Raw genomic sequence first — 10,156 nt, 5'->3', positions numbered from 1 at the left:
TACGCCAAAGGGAAAGAGAGAAGGAGAAATGAAAGAAAGACTCGTTCGTTGGTTCGGCCCGGTTGGCTCCGGGTTGGCTCGTTTAATTTCTGGGGGGGTTTCAGGTTTCAACTTTCAAAACACTGTTTTTCCTGCAAATTCACGCGCTTTTAAAAGCTGTTGTCATTTGTCACATTTGCCAAACTTTGCTTGACAAAAGCCAGCAATTTTTTTTATTTATTTATATCTAAAATCTTTTCTTTATTAAATTAAAAAACTGATATTAACAGATTATCTGAGAGGGAAATCTCAACTTCTAAAGATTCCATCTTTTGTTTTGGTTACTTAAAATTAAATATACAATTTAACATATGTTAAAACCCAAAACTAAATAACTCGAATGATTGGAATCTAAAATTATTTAAATTCAAAATAATTAAAATTTGAAATAATTCGAACGTTAAAATGATTCAATTCATCGTAAAATTTAAACTTTTACTCTCGATTTGTCTAGACATAGCAATGAAATTAGGATTGTAAAAAATTTGTGTAACTTTGAATCAAACCATATGTTTTTTAACTCAATCCTTTTGGTTCCAATATTTATAAAAATAATTGGAAATGTAAATGGCCATTTACAAATATAGAAGTTAAGAAAATGGTGAAACTTTTCCAATGCACCTGTGATAATAATATTAAAACAAATTTGCTGTTGAAAGAAAGAACTTACACTGTCAAACTATTAACTACTCAAAATTATATTCAGAACCAACAATCAAAGCCTGTTTTATCATTATTTTACTAATCATATGGCTGGTGGCTGCCTGTTTTATTTATTAATTCAGGGTCATAAGATAAATAAGCTCTGATTCCTTTTGATATCTAAGGATGTTAGACCAATGTTTTATACCTAATCAAACAGTGGAAAAACTACAAAGTCAAGGACTTATTTTCTTATACTAACAATTTTTAGTAAAATTCATTTCTTTTAATTGGGATGTAGGGAGTTTCATGTGCCTTTGCAAATCTGTACATGTAATTTTATAATGCATTTTTTAAGCTCAAAATAATTAAATGTTTAAGGGAAAAAAGGTTATTCTCTCTCTCTCTATCTCTATCTCAAAGTCTTTATCCTTATTCAATTAAATTTTTAGATCTTTTTTTATAAAATCAATGCATTATCTTTTTTAATATCAAAAAGTAAAAAATATAAAAATATATAAGTAATTAATATTAAAAATATATAGTTTTAAGATAATAAGAAAAGATGAATAAAAAATAAAACAGAGAAAAAATTATCAACTTACATGAGATTGATTTTAAAAGAAAAGAGAAGACAAATGAAAAATGTTTTACGTTTTGTTCGAGAATTAAGACATTTTACGTTATTAAACGTATTTTTTTCTATTAACTTGTAAAATATTTTATATTGAGAAAAGGGTTTTTCATTTCCAAATAACATAAGAAAGAAGTGAAAAAAATTTTCAATCTTATGAGACAGAATTAGACTACAAACCAATATTTAAGAATCATTTATCTGGTGGCTTTCCCATTTGAAAGTGCTGGATCAGAAGAGAGTTAATTTTTGATTCTCTTAATTAGCAAGTGATATCTCTGGCTCATTTTTTACTTGCAACCAAGCAAAGGAAGGCTACAAACCACTAATTCAATTTTCTTATATACAAGTTGATTTAATTATAAGAATGTAAATTCATTTAATTTCTGATTGGCATGTGCAAATGTGCATGTGAATTCAGTGATTCATACAAACATAAACTCTCACTATTTGCTGAAGGAAAATGAAAATGTTTTCTGATCTTTCATCTTTGTTACTTCGGCTTGCGCAATGCCTGCTTATATTTTATTATTTTTCCGTCACGTGAATTACCAAAAAGATCGTTTCGTCCTGCTACTATTAGATTTTAGAATTAAACCCACGCGTTTTGTAAGGCGCGTGTAAAGCGTGCAATTACAACAATACGAGGCAAGGTATGGTTGTTGGGGTGTGCGCTTTAAACAAAAGCTAAAAAAAATAAATATTGTTGGCAGTAACGTTTTGAATTATGTAATTAAATATGGTGTTAGTCTTAATTTTATCGTCTAAAGACGAGAATCTCAAGAAATATATGAAGATAAAAATAATAAATAATGGTATATATATATATATATACGAGTCAAGAGAAATAAATGAAAGAAGATAGCTTAGGAAAATGAACTATCCAAATCCCCAAAGTTGCCCTTTGCATCATGCTTAACAGTTAATACATATGGCTAATTTTTTTTAAAAAAAAAAACACAGACATGGAAGTTTGTCCCATACATTAGATAATTTGTATTATTTGATTCAATTAAATAAAATTAAAATACTTTTCAATAAATTTTAAGTATAATTTGAATAATAAAATTATCATCTGTCACATGTTTGGATATTAATTTTAAAATATTCATTACCCTAAACTCAATTAAGAGTTAAAAAAGTTGCTTTAGTTTTCATTGAAATATTGCATCTTGATATATATCCTGTAATAATATATATGGCAACTTCAATCAATCTACTCCACCACAATTACCTTTAAGAAGTTTCAAAAGATATATGTTTCTATATAAACCACAGGTGTTATTTTCAAATTAAGTTTCATTTTCTAAAGAATGGTCCTAGTCAAATGCTTTGCTTTAATTTTCTCCTTTGAAATCATTTCTACCGCAAAACAATATGGAGAGTCATTCGGCGTTACATCATTCTCGAAAATCATGTGATTCTATCTCTTAATATTAGCGCGTTGATACCACCATAAACAATGTTTTTTTTTTGAAAAAATAAATAAATTGATAGTCAGAGCAAATTGTATATAAATATAAATATACTAATAAAAAATAAAATTTGTAATATAAAGCTTTTAGCATCTCTTTCTTGATATTGTCTTTTTCTATCTAATTGTTTTTATTCGTTTTAGAGATATCCATGTAAATATATATGAGGGGTAACTCTCCCGATGCGAGGCAAGCATCTCCTTCCATGTCTCGCCCCTAATATATATATATATATATATATATATATATATATAAAAGATTTTTGTGTATAGATATTATTATTTTTGTTTGTATTTTAATGTTATTTCTTATTCATTAAACTTTATAATTTTATAAGTTTTGAACTTTAGTTTTAATTTATGCTTAAATATATTTAGCAAAACTATTGTAAAATTCATGATGACAAACTCATCTCACTCTTTTTATACTAATATATCTAAAAAAATTAAAAAACTAACATATAGCTCATTTAATTATTTTTATATTACTCATTTTATATCATATAAGTATAATATGATAAGTGGTATTTTAATTAATAATAATTAATCAAATTGATACAAAATAAATAAATAAGAATATGATTGAACGCAACTTGAAACATAAGAGATAAAGCAAATTTAGAAAAATGTTCTTTATATATATATATATATATATATATATATATATAAAAATTTCCCCACATCCAAAATTGATGGAGGTTTTTTTTAGTCATTTTATTGCCTTTAAAGACAAAATGTTGAGTAGCTTCCTCAAGGCTTGAAGCTACTGAGGAAAAGGAATAAATTTGATACAAATACAAATTTCCAAAATGGAATGAGGCATGTGAAAGGAGGGGGAAGAATATATAATGATGATGGCATTGATAGGTATGTGAATTTGAATACATTAATGATAAGCATGAAGTAGCTAATAGTCAATTTGGTATTTTGAAAACTTGATTATGAAATAGTTTAATGTATAGCAACCATCCAATGGTGTTGTGCCAAATGTTATTTAAAAAGCTTACACAAAGAAATAATTCAAAGGCAAGTGACATACTAACCTTTCTTATAATAATTATAAAACGATGTCTCTGTTGTCATATTTTGAAAGTTGTATTAATATGATATCATATTCTTCACGCCGTTAATCTGTGGATTAATTAGAATTAATAGTTTGCAATTCATTCACAATCAATAGAGTCAAAAGTCAGTTTTGGTTGAATTTTTACAATAATGACTGGGCGGAATCCCCCCGTGGCAGGCTCTTTTTTATTTTAGTCTTGTAAGCCATAAGCAATATTATAAATATAATTAATATTGGGAGAATACAAACTAATATATAACAAAAAAAATTAAAAGAAATTGTAGAGAATTACTCAAAATAAACTAATCTTTCTTTCCCTTAAACTTCTATATCATTAGAAATTGATGATTAAACTATGTTTTGGTTTTAGATATATTTCAAGGCAGTTCCTTTTCCTTTGCCCTTTCAATTATATGTATTTGAGGGATGGAATTATACCAACTACAACATGAAAAAAATAATAAAAAGGAACATACAAGAGTAACAATAATTCCACGGATATAATTAAAGCAAATGTTAATGTAGGTATCGAGCACCATTGCAAGAAGTTTTAAACCCGCTCCTAATGATTATGAAAAAAACAGAAGTAAATTAATTTTTTGAGATTTTTTACTTTAAGTATTCAATTTTAAAAAATAATATTTTATTTATCAATGTTAATAAGTTTTATTGTTATACGTGTTATTATTTTAGTTATTCAGTCATTAAAAGATAACAGGCCTTTCATGTTATATTTCATATTAATTGCTCTACCACATAGCTATGCCCACATGAATATTCACCTAGCAAAGAGTGGTAGGCATGAACTGTTACATTTTAAGGGTTAAGAGATTAAAAGAATGATATTTATTAATATTTTCAACTATTGGTGTCATTTATGTTAATTGAAATCATTTTCAAGGCAAATAAATTTAGACTTCTTAATATGGAAAAATTGATACTCCACGTGTTGCATAGCTGCAAGCCAATGATTCAAAATGCAGCAACAATTACGTTTCTTTTGCCTTTTTTCTTATTTATTTATTTTTAAAAAAAAAGAGTCGCAATTGTCCACTGATTAAGGCTTTTGCTTTGGGGGCCGACAATAGTATTTGACGGTTCAATATTCACTTCTGTTTATAAGAAGATACATATTTGCGTTTCTGCCCCAAATTTTTTCATATTTTTCTTCTGAAACAATGCTTACCTGTTTTGCTTGTTCTACACTTAAAAGGGCAAAAATGTTTTGGACATTGACGGACTGACTGACTGTCCCTAAATAGACTAACAAAAGGCTTAAACATGATAGAACAATAAGTTATTTTTTAAATTGTAAAAATTAAAATGATATACGACTCAAATTTTAGAAACCAAGAAGGTAATTTACTCTATTTGTAGATAATGGAGTTGAGAGTGAGAAAGTTATGTCCAAGAACGAAGCTTAAATTAAAAGTGAAAGGGGTTAATAAACATTATGCTAAGGGTTATTTTCAACAAAAGTTTCGTTAAGAAGAATAATTAAATACTAATATTTAAAATAATCAATTAATTTTATATTTTAAAATAAAATAAATTAGTTTAAAATTTGATGGCATAAGGTTCTCTTATTGTATTTAAAGCTATTTAAATTATATCTGAATTACTTATGTAAATATATATATATTTATATAAAACCCAAACAAACCACATAAAAAAGATGTTCAAATTATATGTTGAAAGTCGAATTAAATGTATAAAAAGAGTATTGTTAAAAGTTTAAAAAAGAAAGTTAAATATGTAAAAAAAAAGTATTGAAGAATTTGCTTTGAAAATAAATGACTCAAGAATTAAATGAAAAAAATTGAAAAGGTTATTCCTCAAAGTTAAGTAAAAGTGAGGATAATAAAAATATATTAGAGGGGCTAATTAAATATTTGTAAAAGTCAAGGGGTCGCGGCCTTCCTTCCCCCACCTGGCTCCGCCATTGGTTATATCATAACCATGGCTTTAATAGTTAGAACTCTTTATGTCGTTACGTAGTGTAACTTCCAACGCGTTCAATCGTTTGCGTTTTAATAAACTAATTGTTTTTCTAAACAATGGTCTAAGAGCATTTGTATATATGTAGCTATAATATGATAAATGTTTACCTTTTCTTTGATGATAGAAAGAGAAAAGAAGAATTTACCAATGGCTCTTGGAGTGAAAACAATGTTGCTTTCCACTACAAAAATTTTATTTTATTTTTACTTATATGTGCTAGTCATGTTCATATTCATATAATCAAAGAATAATAAAATGGAAAATAATACATATTTTAATATTACATATTAAATTTTAAAATAATATCTAATCTCGAATCAATTAATAATAAGTAAAAAAATTATTATCGCAATAATATATATAAGAGATTTCAAATTTAGTCAAAATAAGATTATATTATCACCTCTTCCCTTCGGGTAAACAAAACGAGATAATAAGTTAAAAATTCTTCACTTCACTTTAAGATAACGAAGTATGCTTTGGTGTAATACCAACTTTATAGTTCACGACGGGTTTGTAGATGTGCAATCTTGTTAACTGAAGGCTTTGATAAGAAATTTTGCTTTAAAATATTTAGGAGGAGGAGAAGTATTAATTCAAGACGGCATCATGTGCCTTTTGTGTTTAAATGGTGCATCTTGCATCATGAACTAATGATTCATGTGTCTATACTCTATAGACTCAACAATGCCAAATTCGGGTAGGCTTAATTTCTATGGAAAGCCCCTTTTCTTTTTTAAAAAAAAACAAAAATATGATAATGAATCTTATATAAGAAAAAAGAATAGCATCAAATATTAAATGATATGGAGCAAGGCACATGTTAACCATGTGCTTAGTGTCAGAAGACCCACTGGATTTTTGGCCTATAATGTTTGACTTCAAGACAAATAATTTGCTTCTCTAGGATCATCTAAAGCCACAAAAGAGTCCATAAGCCAATAACCCAAAGAATGGCATATTTTCCAATTTTCGCTTACTTTGTTTAGATTACGATTCGGATGGCTTTGCGAATCTTTTGAACCCATCCCTTGCTGTCTACTATCAACTCGGCCTCACTCTTGTTCATATTCTTGACCATGACTAGAAGTTTTAGAATCTTGGGACATCTCATTGCATATTAACATCCTTTTTCAGGTTTTTTTTTTCAAATTCTACTAACTACGTACTTAATTGACCAAGGTGACTGACCATCAAACCCAAGACTATTAACAAGCTTGTTAATGGACAGCTCGTAATGCAGTATTGGCTGTGAGCCGTAAAGAATTAAATATACTAGAGTCAGTGGTACAGAAGAAGAGTAGTGTCTGGGTGGCAGTACAATCAGAGGTTGCGTCAGATTATAGCCTGCAGTCTATGCCCCATAGAATTCGACCGTTAAAGAAGAAACAAGAGGCTTGGCCGAGCTACTTGCACTGGCAGCAACCAAAAGCAAGGAAATATATTATCCACTTCTGCTTGTTTTGGGTAGAGGGTAGGGCCACTGACCCCTGACAAGGACAAACTCACGTGCTGCCATTCCATTATCTACACCAATCCCACATCATTTCATAGGTGATGTTGCCTACGAGTCATCACTTCAAAACTGATGACTATTCTGGGTGATTTTATATATATATTTGATAAAAACTTAATAATTACGTCACAATAATTTAAAGATCACGAAAGTGAGTAGAGATTATCTTTATTTAGTTCCCATGTACATGCATGGTGTCAAGGCACGTGAGTTTAGATCGCGAGATTATTTATGAAATATGTGATTCAGTATTGTATTTTTATATGTAAGATATTATAATTTTTTTTGACAAATTTTTGATTATATATTTGAATGATATTATCATATATAGCAAGACACTAGAGGAGCATGTGAAGCATCAAAAACAAGTGATGGAGATATTAAGGGAAGTTGGGCGTGTGAGACATGGTGTCTACCCGCACTTCATATTGCTTAGTCTGTGGTTGATCCTGCGTATGCAAGGCAATGTTAATGGTTGAGTTTGAGACCAATGAATTCAATTTTCAAGAATGGTGATTGGTGCCATTTCCTAATCTCATTTTGTTTCTACCATTTGGAATTTAAGTTTTATATGTTGCACAAAATTGAATGGTTACTGGGTTATTTAGTCTGCCATAAGAGTAGTTAAAGTTGTTACTTCCATCATTATGGATTTTAATGTTTACGGTCTCATGCAGCTATATGTGTCAAATAGAAAGGCTTCTGTGCATGAGATGGAGAAATGAAGAGCCCTGAAACATAATGCTAAAGTTATGTAACTTGAATTAGTCTTCATTATCACTTAGACCCTCTGAAATTTGTGGCAATGCATTCTCACTTTTATCTTCAAAACAAACTCAAATTCTCCATAGCATTTTGGGTATTCACATTTCCAATTTATTGACTACTTGCAGATTGTTGCTAAAAGACTGGTAAGAGCTGCACTTGGAGAAAGTTGTGAAGGAAACTAAAGAGAAGAAAATGGAAAAGGGAACAAGGTGCCATTTATGCCATTTTCACGATGATATCACTCACATGATTTTAACAGATCTTGATGCAATAATATAGAATTCAACAAAATGCATGCCATGGCTGCATGACACTGCCTATTAGCATCAATTCCTTGGATACAGATGACGTAGATCCAAGTGAAGTTGTAGCGTATTCCATTAGCTGTTGATTCTAGGTTGTTTTACTTTATATTCATTGTTAAATGTGATAACATTTTGCTTCTAACTTACATAATAGCTCCTCTTAAATGAGACCAAGTGTTGCTTGCTGCAATCTTATCTATGTTTATCAATATATTGTTGCTTGGCAGGCATCCTATGAACCGAAAAGCCCGGCAATGTACACAACCATAATACGTACCTTACCTTGTTTAACCCTTGAAATCTTCATGACTTCCAGACATAACACGTTCGATGTCGTGTCTTGTTCCTTCTATAAAATCGTGCTTGTCATGTCAATTCAATTACGGCTTAACCATTACGTTGGAATTCAAAATACTCGGCGGGGAAGCACGGGGATCAATCAACACTAGTCAACAACTATACAAAGGGTTTTCTTTTTCTGTCCATTTTTTGACCATTTGGGCAACCCCACGTGCCCTAAAACTCTAGTGCAAAACCTGATATCTAACTAAGCTCTTCCTATGCCCCAAAAAGAAAAGGTCAATTGAATAATGTGACGATTGGCATATGGGTTCTTTCTCTTTACGAGAATTAAGGTCTAGCTGGTGGACCAACAAACAAAATGTTTATCATGCTTTTAGCAACACCTCAATAACATTATGAAATCCTAACTAAATGCAACAGTCAGACAAGTATGTGCCAATTTGTTAGCTAGAGTAAGACTTTTTTCTTTTTTGAAGAAATTAAGCCATACACTTTCCTATTGTTGAATTATACCCACCCCTTCGTTTACTAAAATCTCTTCTCATTAAAGCTCACAAACAGTTTATTCAATAATAAACACATATATTTCTTTCTTGAAAAATTAAGTTCCAAATGAATTTCCTAATATTCTAACTTCTTAATGTAAGGCAATTAATAGTATACTAAATATAAAACATTATTATTCTATACAAAGATACTAGAATAATTTGAAAAATGAATTCCCTCATTTTTCAGTTGTGTGTTTAATTTCAATGCCAGTGGCCTAAGATCGTGGAGTTAGGAATCCCAGGCCCAAAATTAATAGGCTTGATTCTTGGCGTTTTCTCGATAGGTCATATTGAAGCTAGGCCAAGACTTGTACTTTTGGGCTTTTGAGAAATAATTTTCTCTTTGAAGTATTAATGTATATCTTAGAAATTAATAATTTGAAAATAATTTAATCCAAAAACTTATTAATTATAAACATGAAGATTCATTTTTATAAAATTTTTCCACTCCTTAAAGATATATAATTTTTGCTTGGTTGGAAAGAAATAAAGCAGAAACTTTGGAAAGTTTTTAAATTTAATGATTGTGCTAAAAAAATAAAAATAAAAATGAAATTTGATTTTTATTATTTAAAATATTATAATTTTTTTATATGATCAATACTTCAAATATTAACTAACAATTTCAAAATTTATATTTCTATACAAAACCAAATTCAGTCAAAATAGAAAAATAGACTTCGCTGTCCATGTAAAAGGAAAACCACGCTGGATTTCGGCTTGAGCCCAGACCCGTGATGAGCCCAAGTACGCAAGCCGCAGTTCATTGAGCGGTGGACCGTGGAATTGACTTCTGGACTGAAGGATATTAATGTAATTGCGGAGGAATAAGCTGGCTATACAAAGAGCACCGAGTCGGA

Source organism: Theobroma umbraticum, unplaced genomic scaffold (genome assembly GCF_002168275.2).
Source record: "Theobroma umbraticum cultivar Fairchild unplaced genomic scaffold, ASM216827v3 scaffold_147.0, whole genome shotgun sequence".
Classification (NCBI taxonomy): Eukaryota; Viridiplantae; Streptophyta; class Magnoliopsida; order Malvales; family Malvaceae; genus Theobroma; species Theobroma umbraticum.
This window is presented reverse-complemented; position numbering follows the sequence as displayed.